Here is a 12,196-nt window from a genome sequence, read left to right as displayed (position 1 = left end):
TGATTGAGGTCACCTCATTTAACCCAGGTGGGTTATATGAATTCAACCTGAGTTGCCAAAGGAGCTCTTGTTTTTCCAAAAGTAAATGGTGGGTGTTTACATATTTAAAGTAACGAGATGAGAAGCATTCGGTTTAACACTTTTTGATTAACACTTTTTGGCATTGAGCTTTAGGCCATGGCTTTGACACTAGGCATCTGTCTCAGTGAGGCCCTTTTGTAGGATGTCTACATCATTAGGAGTTTTGATGATGGCTCCTAGTTTGCAGTCACCTGCAAACTTTGTTAGCCAAAGACCTTCTGTGTTAGCCTGTACTTCAGAGAAGTAGATACCAAACAGGAGAGGACCTAGGACTGAACCCTGTGGTACTCAACTTGTCACTGGTCTGAAGTTGGATGTACTTTCACAGTGTTGGTTCTGTCAATGAGCCAGCTGGCAACATATCACATTCTTGTCCTAAACTGATGTTTTCCTAGTGCTGGAGTTTTCTTGCTTTAAAGGTTGCTTTTGCACATCTTTCGTTTGAGGTCCTGATCATGGTTCCACAGCACTGTCTTATCAGTGTCTGTAGGATCACCTCCATCACATATGTGATAACATTATACCAACTCATCATCTAGCTCACTTGCTCCAACACCTTGTATATCTTAGGAGATGTGCATGACATACTTGACCTTGACCTACTGTGATTCTGGTGTGACATTTTCGTTACTTACAATGTAACCTTCATTCACCCATGCAATATTTAACTAAAAAGGTAAATAAGTTATTAAATAAAGTTAAAAAAGGGGGGGCTTAAAACACTTTTCAACTGTTTGTATTTCATCCCTCTAATGGTATGACTTGAAACCTCATGCAAGTATGGAAAGAAAGCTGTTTGTCATAGCATAAGATTGCTCTGATTAACACAATTAATGCTGCATGCATTATCAGTGATACAGCTGGCAGTTACTTACAGCCAATCCTCTCAACCATACCAAATTCATCAGTATTTACCAGTTTTGAGGGCAAAATAATAGGGTGCCACAAATTCCAGAGTGACCCCTTTCATTTCTAATTTTTTTTTTTAATATGACTTTAAACTTATGACTATAGTCACCAGTCATCATGCATAGCCAGTGTATCATCAATATGCAGGAGTGTGAGTAGACTCCATCAACTGCTTGAGTTGGTGTCACTCTTGCCCATTGTGTGGAGGTGTATAACATCTGGATTTTCCTCTCGCAGATGTTTTGTGAGTAGCATGTTTAACTGCAGCTATAGTGGCATGATGGCTAATAAGATGATTTGTGTCTGGCATACAGAAGGCAGTAATATTTTAAATTAGCTCTACCTGCATGTGTAAAAAGAGAAGGGTGGTAAGTTGAGCTCTTTTGTGTATGAAGCGGAGAAGGATATGAGGTATGATCAATAATGCATTCTAATCTAGGATAAGGAAAGTGAAGTGTGCTTACTGATTACAGTGGATGAGGATGGCAGGGTCAGCTGTATTCTGTATACAGTAGATGAAAGTGGTACTGTATTCTGTTGTGTATGGAGAGGGAAAAGAGGTGAAAAGAGAAAAGACGTGGCTGATAAGTTGAAGACTTGTGTTGTGAATTGGAAAGAGGCACCATAGCATAGAGAACTTAGATTATGAGCCACTAAGGAACTAACTATTCCTGGGTTTGCTTTCATCAGTCTCCGCTTGCATTCTTTGTAACTCGTGACAAGTCAGATAACCAGGTCGGTGTTCTGAGGTTGTTTTTGCATAACATCTTATGTTGTTTAATAAATGAATGCATTATTTCAAGGCAATTAACCCTGTTGTACTTGTGGAGAATGGCACGGTCTGCGGTGTTTGCAGTGAAGTAGTGTAGTGAGTTGTGTCACTTGTCTGAAAGGTGAGGGTTTGATATGCAATAGAGAAGTAAACTGGTTTGGGTAGGGAGTGGGATGCATATTTTGGTGACTTAATATGTAAAGTAAAGGAAAATGTTTGTATGTGCATAGAAGGGGAGAAGTCAGTAATTTCTCATGTAGTTGATGAAAAGCAGAAATCAATGGGTGATGATTTCTACCATGAAAGAATGTAGAGATTCTTCTAGCATATATCTGCATGGGAAGGATTTGAAGGGTAATGATTTATAAGTATATGCATATGCTTGGTGTTTACAGTTCTGAAATTTCTGTACTTAAGAGTTGAACCTGTAGTTCTGTGTGGTACTTGAAATTTGTTTGTGTACATATCTGTTTTTATAATGCAACCCAGTTGAGGAAAAAATTGCAGCAGTGGATTGTTGGCTAGAGCTGTGATTGTGATGCCAGCAACACGAGTTTCAGTAGTGGACTTGGGTGCCAGATGTGCCATTTGGGAGACTGGACAGCATGGCATAAAGACTCCTTTCCTCTGTAAGAGATGGGTTGTTTTTGTTGGTTCTTGGCAGCTTATTTTGTAGTGATTTATAGTAGGGCTATACACCTGTTTGTTATACAGTGTGCTGTAAAGGGAAACTGCAGTGTACAGAAAATCATAACCCTAACCATAACCAACCCCCATTATTTTAGGCGTTGTCCAGATTTATTGCACTAGGAGGTTGAGAGCTATGCCTGTTCTTCAATTTGCATTTGACTGTTGATATCCCACAATTCCATTAGATTTGGTGGGGTCACATACGTATGCATGCAAATTTTATGTTAATCAGCATACAGATTTTTGGCAAGTTGTACTTACTTTTCATGGGCCTTTGTCCAGATTTTTGCTGTTTCTAGACTGGCAGGTATGCTTACAGCTTAAAAGTAAAAATAAACAAGCATTCAGGGAAACACTAATAAGAACATTAAAGATTAAAATGAGTATCCTGTCATGTAAACAAACACTAGGGGCATACAGATCTCTTTTGTCTCTAAGGCAACAAATTATCATGTATGACAAAATGAAAAAATCTGATGGGCAGTACTTAACAGTCAGTTGAAATATGCAATAGTTAAAATTGAGCAAATTGTATAATAATAATACACAGTATATGTTTTCAATCAAGATATGAACTTATGTAAAGTACTGAAGTAACACTTTTTATTAATTGTGTCACTTGAAGACATCCAGTATGTGAATATTTTGGAACACCATCTCAGTGTAATGTGTTGTACAAAACAATTAAAAATGTGATTATTCTTTTTATGATGCCTTACTACATCACTGAATAGAAGTCAGTGAGCAAGCACACATGACTTTTACAAAATAATAAGAGTACCTGTTCTGAAATGAAAAAAAAAAAAAAAAAAATATATATATATATATATATATATATATATATATATATATATATATATATATATATATATACGGATTCACTTTATTTCCTAAAAAAACTGAAATATCGAAATTCAGTATGTCGAGGCTATAAAATGGAAACCTGAAAAGAACAAAAACTCAGACGTGCGAAATTCAAAACCTCGCATACCGGAGATTTTAAATTACTGTTTCTGGTGTACACAAACACACATCTTCCTCCCCACACACAAACACAAACTCTGTCCTACATAAAAGCAGGGGGGCAAGCACCCCTTGCATGGCTCCCCACACCCCCTACTTAAATATTCTAACTCCGAGGTCACACTACATACAAAAACACATAAAACACCACCACACAAGCTACATTCTCCTTGCACACACACATCACAGTAACAAAACACTCCAACACACACTACAGCCCCTACCCAAAACCCTTAACACATAAACATTTACCTGAATTCGTAACCACAGTGAAACACCAGAAACGTTAATTCAAAATCTCTGATATGCGAGATTTTGAATTTCGCACTTTTGAGTTTTTGTTCTTTTCAGGTTTCCACTTTATGGGCTCGAAATACTGAAATTCGATATTTCAGTATTTCAAGCTTCTAAAGTGAATATATGTGTGTGTGTGTGTGTGTGTGTATATATATATATATATATATATATATATATATATATATATATATATATATATATATATATATGTATACATAATTTAAAGATGAAAGTGGCTGTCAGATGAACAGTGACAGTAGACCATGCAATACTCAGCAAAGACTCACAGATATCACTGCATGTATCAATTATACTTTATGTGCTTTTTTTAAAAGGAAACACTAACCTGAATGCCATGGTTAATAGTTCTGGACTAGATGTTGCCACTTTACCTGTATGGCCATATGCTGTGCATGAGTCTGCCACATGAAGTCCCTTGCTATTGCTACAGGCTGTTCTCCATTTGCCATAGAAGTACTATAATTGGGAGTTGCAGTGATTGCATGGGTCATTTCACCACCACACTAATGCATGATGATGTTGTGCAGAATGCAACATGCAGGAGACATCCTGTATGTAGTAATTAGGTCAAACTGAAATGCACCACAAGATTCAGCCAGACACCTAAAACAATTCTTCAAGAGGCCAAATACCCTCTCAATGATAATATGGGTCTGTAACAGGGTTGTATTGTAGTTGTGTTTAGCAACTCCATTTGGATCTCTCACTGGTTTCATGAACCATGACTCCAGTGGATATCCACCATCAGCTGAAAAAAAGAGAGAGAGAGAGAGAGAGAGAGAGAGAGAGAGAGAGAGAGAGAGAGAGAGAGAGAGAGAGAGAGAGAGAGAGAGAGAGAGAGAGAGAGAGAGAGAGAGAGAGAGAGAGAGAGAGAGAGAGAGAGAGAGAGAGAGAGAGAGAGAGAGAGAGAGAGAGAGAGAGAGAGAGAAAAGATGGACAGGGGGGACAAAACAAATAAAAAGTAGTTTAGTATTCAAGAATACATTTATCTTGAATAACTAAATAAGTAATACAAATGAGAAAAAAAAATGAATATATATATATATATATATTTCTACTTACCAAAAAGATGACTACTGGGCATCCTACCATGCAGGAAGGTGTGGTAGAGTGAGATAATGTGCCAGATATGGAAATTGTATGTATTGCCAAGATGCTGGGCAGAGATGCTGGTAATGCACCCTCATGTATCACACAATACCTGGCAATTGATGCAATGCAGCCCTTCCTATTTTGGTACCACTACCCTCGGGTGTAATCTATCATGCCAAGTACTTCATGAAAACATGCTACTACATAAAAGGCACTCATAGTCTCAGCTCAGTCCTGATGTGATTTCATGAAATAGATATTCTGAACCACAGACAGTTTTTGCTGCAAGTTATTCAGTATGTTGCCATGAATAAATCTTACAGTGCATTCAGTGCTATCAGGCATTTTTCTCTTATAGCCATGCTTTTCATTTTAGTGTTAAACATACCATAGTGGATTTACTATGCTCAATTTCATCTTGCTTTGGTGAGATGTGATTAATTACTTCCACATATTGCAAAACCACACTGCATTACAAATTCAACTAATTGAAAACAAAAGTCATCATATATCAGGAAGTAATGTTTTCTGTGAGGAAGGTCAGCCTCCTTCAGCACCTAATATTAGCAGAGACCTTTACAATGCCAGTCTCTATATATACTGGCACTCAGAAGTCACTCAATGGTAGAAAAAAATGGAAAAGTTATAAAACAAGAATGAAAAACATCTTTCCCATTTCTCCATCTTTTGTCCATCTTCTACAACCAAATGGAAAAGATAAGCATCTGTGATGACTCAACACCAGTGTACTAATGATGTTGATAAAAAACTGCTATCCTCCAAACTGCAATGTTTAGTACCATGACTAACGGCAACACAACAAATATTGATACTTCCTATTATTTATACTTACAAGAAGATTCTTTTGTGATGGAACATTTGATGAACTACACATTTAAATATCACCACTGATATTCATGTAATTGTGTGCAAAAATCTTAACTTTAAAAGTCTTCAGTTACCAGATATGATTGTCATCTGTATTTCTCCTTACTGGGACATGTGGCAGTCAATGTTTATAAGTGGATCCTGGTTTATAAAAAGACCTAATGTGATGTACATCATATGATACATTGGCATTTTATCATCAGGATCAGGATGCACAGGCTCTGAAAGTCTTGAGATAAGTCATAAATCATTTTCTGAAAGACAAAATCATTATTAGTTTTATTTATTTCCTAACAGAATTTTCTGATTAAGTAACTGCGTTATTCTGTGCAAAACAATATTACACTGCTAAACATAATAGTTGCATCCAAAGCTCAGATATATGTAAAACTGACTTAATGATTCAGACAATACAATGGTGAAACATTTTCTATTGACCTCGTAGGGAAAAACAAATGTAAACATTAGCTGTATGTTTGTAGATTTGCCATTATTCCATTATTTCTTCCAAATCAAAGTCTTTGCACCTCACCTCAGGAACGTTTATAACTTTAGACTGGGTACAAGGCAATGAACAAATATTGAGCAGGGCACACGATTATTTCAAGACACACATACACACTGGAGCAGCCCTAGGTCAACTGGTGCCCTAGGCAAAAGGGCTCCACGGCGCCTCCCACCACCCTACCTGGTGCCCCTATCCTGGTCTATCTACATCAAATAAATACTGGAAAAGTGCCCCTGCTAGACTGGCACCCTAGGTGGCCGCCTACTTGCACACACACACACACACTCACACACACACACACACACACACACACACACACACACACACACACACACACACACACGCATGAATGCACACAAACACACACACACACACACACACACACACACACACACACACACACACACGCACGCACGCACGCACGCACGCACACACACACACACACACACACACACACACACATTTCTGGGCTGCATAAATAAAAGTGCTTGTTGAGAAAATATCTAACAATTACAGTTGTAACAGGCATCTTGCTATAGTTACAGAAGTACAGAAGACGGCAGACTTTGAACGTTCTGCTTCCTTTTCACATCACTTCCTTTGGCTCATGACATTGCTCTCTTCTAAAGCTGTATTTGACCTTCTCATTTGCAGAATCTTTTCTCGTGTGTCTTTTTGAATGCAAAGTAGATACAAAAAAGGATTTGTTCTTTGTTAATAGTACAATTATGTTTCCAAATAAATGCCAATCAGTTAAATAAATGCAGTTTGCTTTTATATGCAGGTGTGACACAAGTTATAAATACATAGCTACAGACCAAAAAAGTGACACATTTCATTATCTGATGTCTGTTCATCTGCAAAGAAATAGATGAATCCTTAAAAAAAGCCCTTGTAACAAAGATTATTTCCCCCAAACCTTAGAAAAAAACATAATGGATCACTTTTTGAGGGACTTTACTATCTCTACAAGTTATATTACAAAACTTCAAAGCCTTCATAGCTTGAAAAAAAATATAATATTCTTAGCTCAGCTCAAATCAGCTCATTTTATATAAAAAATGTGCTATTTTCCATTATAAAAGTGATATTCATACTAGAAGGCCTGACAGATTAATTTTCAGTAAATATGCTTTTGTCTAATAGTAATACTTCATCATTATTTGATGCAAGAGGTGTAAGAGCTGATCAACAAATGAAAACCATCTTTACAATGAATGACGACTCAGAAAGTGACAAAAAAAGAGAAGCCTTAGATTGCAAATGTCACTCAATCATTTATCCTTGACTTTACTTAATAGTTGGTTCTATATAAGGCATAATGAAGCTGGGAAAGATGACATTAACTGTAGGAGCAGCAGAGATGAAGATGAAGCCGTGCTGTGACACATCACTGGTTATTTGCTTAGCATTTTATTTTTCTATGATGCAAGGCCTGCACTACCTGCTGAAAAAACTCAAGTTGACAGTAACGTGGCATTATCTGACTCAAAAACATTTTTCTTGTGGTCTAACTAACAAAGTGTTCCTCATGCCATGCATTTTATTTAGGAAAAACGACCAAGCAGTTAATGAAGTGGATGTATGACCATTCGTATGTAATAAAAGTTAAAAATTATGACACAGCATTGGCTAAGCATGCACACAAGTTCGAGACTTAAAAAAATATATATATTACAGTTATCGATTATGTTATTAGTGAATTTAATAGGGAAGGGGAATTAGATTTTAGAGAGTTTAACTGACAACCAAGTTTAAACAGTAACATCAATTATATAGTCATTTATCAAAGAAAGTTATATTATGAGAAGTGTAAGTGATATTGGTAATATTACATTCTTTTTGTAGTAAATATTGTGCTTTGTCTTAGCAAAAATTAACTGGTTTTGACAAGTTTTTTTTTTTTAAAAAGCAAGGTGTTTTTATTATTGATGGAATGTTTTAATTGGTTCAGTAATTAATGATTTCTTATTTAAACCTGGTTTTCGAATTAACAGTTATTCTGAAGAAGATCTATTTAAAAGGTTGAAAGCACTTAATCATTATTAAAAAGTATGTTTCTCACTGTGTGGCGGTTATTTGTTTTCATCCAGTGTTTTTTTTTTTTTTTTACTTATTTTTCTTGATGCAGCATGCATTTTGTGCAATAAACTTTAATATAGTTTCTGTATTGATATATAAATCATGTTTCATACAATTTAAGATGCATGTGTAGACTTGAATTACACATTTAAGTTTTTAGCAAACTCAGGGCTTACATCATCAAAGCCTGAGTTAATCAGTTTCTGTTTCATTGACTTTCATATGATGAAGGACCTTTCTGGTCTGTCAGATAAGTTTCATCAGTAGCCTGACAAAACCTTACACACATGCTCACCAGATGCCTTTGAAATTAATACTGGAACATAAATGAATTTAACTTTGTCCTTGACTGCTGGTTGCAGAACCTTGTCTTTGCTAAGTCTTTCAAACACTTCATGATTCTAAAAAAATTACTACTTTGGAACAAGTGTCAACAATCCAATGAAATTGCTTATTAGTTTGTCATTTCTGAAAGCAGTAATTTTAACTGCAAACTCTATACTGACTGCTTGATGACTATTGTATTTGTCATAACTCTGGCAGCATTTCCAAAGCTTTGGGCAGTTTTTATTTTTTTCTTTCTCTGCTTGTTTGTTTAATATACTTACAAAATAAAGTTGTAATATTTGTGTGGCTGCATGTTTATAAGTTTTCAGTAAAGATGAACATGAGTCATCACACAATAATATTTAATCTTTGTAGTCAAGAAATTTACTCTTCAAATTCTAGGTGTATATCAGCAGCCAGAGGAGGTCAGTGAATGAATGAACAATACCTGTTTTCAGTTATTAATTTTATAAGTCACCTGTATGCATGCACATAATGTTGAGTTATATACTTTGTGTATATTCACTGACTATGCATCCCTTTTGTGCAGAAGATGAAGCCAAGATAGATAGCGTGAGCCACATAATTTATTGCCTTTGTGGACAGCTCACATCCTGCACCAGAAATAAATTGCATAGCATGAGACAGGTGTGATTTAAGAGAGTTGTGGGCCTAACTGGAGGTTCTCATTGCATATCCACATTCCAAAGCATCGATTCAGTCTTTAAACCAGCTGTAAAAACAGATCCACAGAGCACGCCTGCACAAACAAAATAGTTTGAAAATTGTTTTAATTAAATTAAATGATCACATTACGTAAGGAAGAGCCAACTGGGGAGGAAAACTTAATAGGAGAACAGTAATCGCAGTGGGTACACTGACCACATATATACAGTAACTAATTCTGCCTCTGACAAATACAGCTCTGTATATGTTTAGCACAACATCAATGTGATTTTTATTACAATAATAAAAGTTAAACACTAGTTTCTACAAAGTGGAATACCTACAAATGACACAGTACATGCAGGTTTATTTCATTTTTAGGTTACCTGAGAAAACAAACTGTCCATGATGCACTTAGCAAGCTAGATCATATAAAAACATGTTTTTTTTAAATAAAAGAACAGAGAAAAAATACATTTAATAACTTAACAATAACTTAAATTAGAAACTTTATTATTTTGTTGAGTAAAAAATAATACCTTCTAGCAATATATCTCACTAAATATTCTCAGGGATTCAGAAATTACACTGCCATGACAACAGACAAGCCAGCACTATTTACATTGTGTGTGTGTGTGTGTGTGTGTGTGTGTGTGTGTGTGTGTGTGTGTGTGTGTCCAATGTGGTGATTAATGTAATCTACATACAACAATATATATATATATATATATATATATATATATATATATATATATATATATATATATATATATATATACAGAACGATGTGCAATGAAAGGGAAGATCACTCTGATAGCTGAGAGTGGAGTACAGTTTGTAATAAGGCAAGAGAATCCAGAGAGCTCCACATAAAATATTGCAGAAGGAGTTGCACAACAATGCACATCGGAAAAACAGAATAGAAAATGTGGTATGACAATAGGTGAATGTAGAATAACATAAAATATAGACATGTCAGGTTGGACACAATAAAGTAGCATGATATAACTTACTGTACCAGTCCTTACAATTACAAAGTCTGAACAGAGGGCCAATTCTATAATTAAAAAAAGGAAAATGTGATATCCTCGTGTAGTCAATCCATAAATTCAGTCGCATGCAAGTATATCTACAGTTTCCTAGTAAGGGAAAGCAGTGCAGCAGACAAGGCAAACAAAGGCAGTCATAACACACATGTATCAGGCAACTGTATCAGATGTGCAGAATGATTTCAAAAAGAAAAACAGAGGTCACAAGGGAACGGAGCCCAAGACTTTCCTACTGAAATTCTCCATACCAGTGTATTAGCAAGGGGAGCTATTGAAGGTGCTAATATAAAAAGCAGTCAAAATACACACACATGTTAGCATAATATAGCACATATGCCTATTCCAAACTGGAGATTATAAAATAACATACGTCGTCCAGATGATTTGAAACTTCAGCCAGTTCAATAACATAGAAAAATAATTGCATGAGTACAGACAGCCATGAAAAGAGTTAGAAGAAAGGCATTAACTCTACTATATTATAGACTGAGTTGCACAGTTGTGTTTTGCTAATTTCTATAACTGATTACTCCATGCCAAGGATTTGTCTTAATTTTTGACATGGGACATGGAGCGTCATGTCACTGTAGTTAAGCATGGCCATTGGCATTGCTTTCTGCCAACTGTTGCACAATGTATTCATGGGTAGGCACTGACTGGTGTTTTTGTAGGCATCATTTTTTACTTTATGTATTTGCTTATCTCTTGTATAGTCATGCTGTAAATCTATACACAGTCCACTGTCTCTTTGTTAGTGCCACAGCACACTGTATGTGGCTCTGTCTGGTATGGTCATGCTTTGCTGCTGGCTCCTCCTCTGTCTCAGCTGCTGCTGCCTGTGGTGCTGGGAAATGTGGCCCCTACAAGAGGCCACACTGATGTAACTTATTTCTAAGTATCACATTATGCAATATAACACACATGATCAGTATTTTTGCACATAGTGTGAGGTCACACTGCAGGGCACCACCAGATTATCCTGTCAGTGAAAGTGCGACTTCAGTAGCATGAATACAAGATTTATGATATTTCTCATTTACAGTAATGCATGGTTGTACCCCAAGTCAGTTCAGGTGTGTGGAATTTTGATAGCTGTCATGAATCAGGGATTTAGGTATATTAAGCATTACCTAAAAGATGGGTGGCCACGGTGGTGCAGTGGTTAGCATTGCCGCCTCACAGCAAGAGGTTCTCCGGTTCGATCCCCGGCTGGGGTGCCTTCTGTGTGGAGTCTGCATGTCCTCCCTGTGGTCGCGGGTTTCCTCCGGTGCTCGGTTTCCTCCCACATCCCAAAGACATGCTGCAGGTGGATTGGGCACTCTAAATTGGCCCTAGGTGTGCATGTGAGTGTGCCTTCTGTGGAAGGTTGGGTGCCGGGCTGGCAACTTGACACCGTAAAACTCCACTGCCATTCAATGTGCGGACAAGGTGATCCACTGTGGCGACCCCTGACCGGGAAAAAGCCGAAAGAAGAAGCATTACCTAAAAGATAGTTGTTTGGGAAGTGACCCATTGCAAATTGTTGATAAAGGCTACAAGTATGCCATGTGTTTGAGTCACTAAAATCTACCTGAGTGGCCTGCTCACATTGTAAATTATACTCTACAAGAGGCCATCATGATGTAACATATTTTTTAGTATCACGTTATGAAACATAGCACAGATGATCAGTATTTTTGCACTCATAATGGGGTCATACTGCAGGGCAACTCCAGATATATCCTGTTAGTGAAGTGTGACTTCAGTAGTACGAATGCAAGATCTATGATATTTTTTCTTTGCAATAATGTA

Source organism: Protopterus annectens, chromosome 5.part1 (genome assembly GCF_019279795.1).
Source record: "Protopterus annectens isolate FY-2018-M chromosome 5.part1, PAN1.0, whole genome shotgun sequence".
NCBI classification, from domain to species: Eukaryota; Metazoa; Chordata; order Ceratodontiformes; family Protopteridae; genus Protopterus; species Protopterus annectens.
This window is presented reverse-complemented; position numbering follows the sequence as displayed.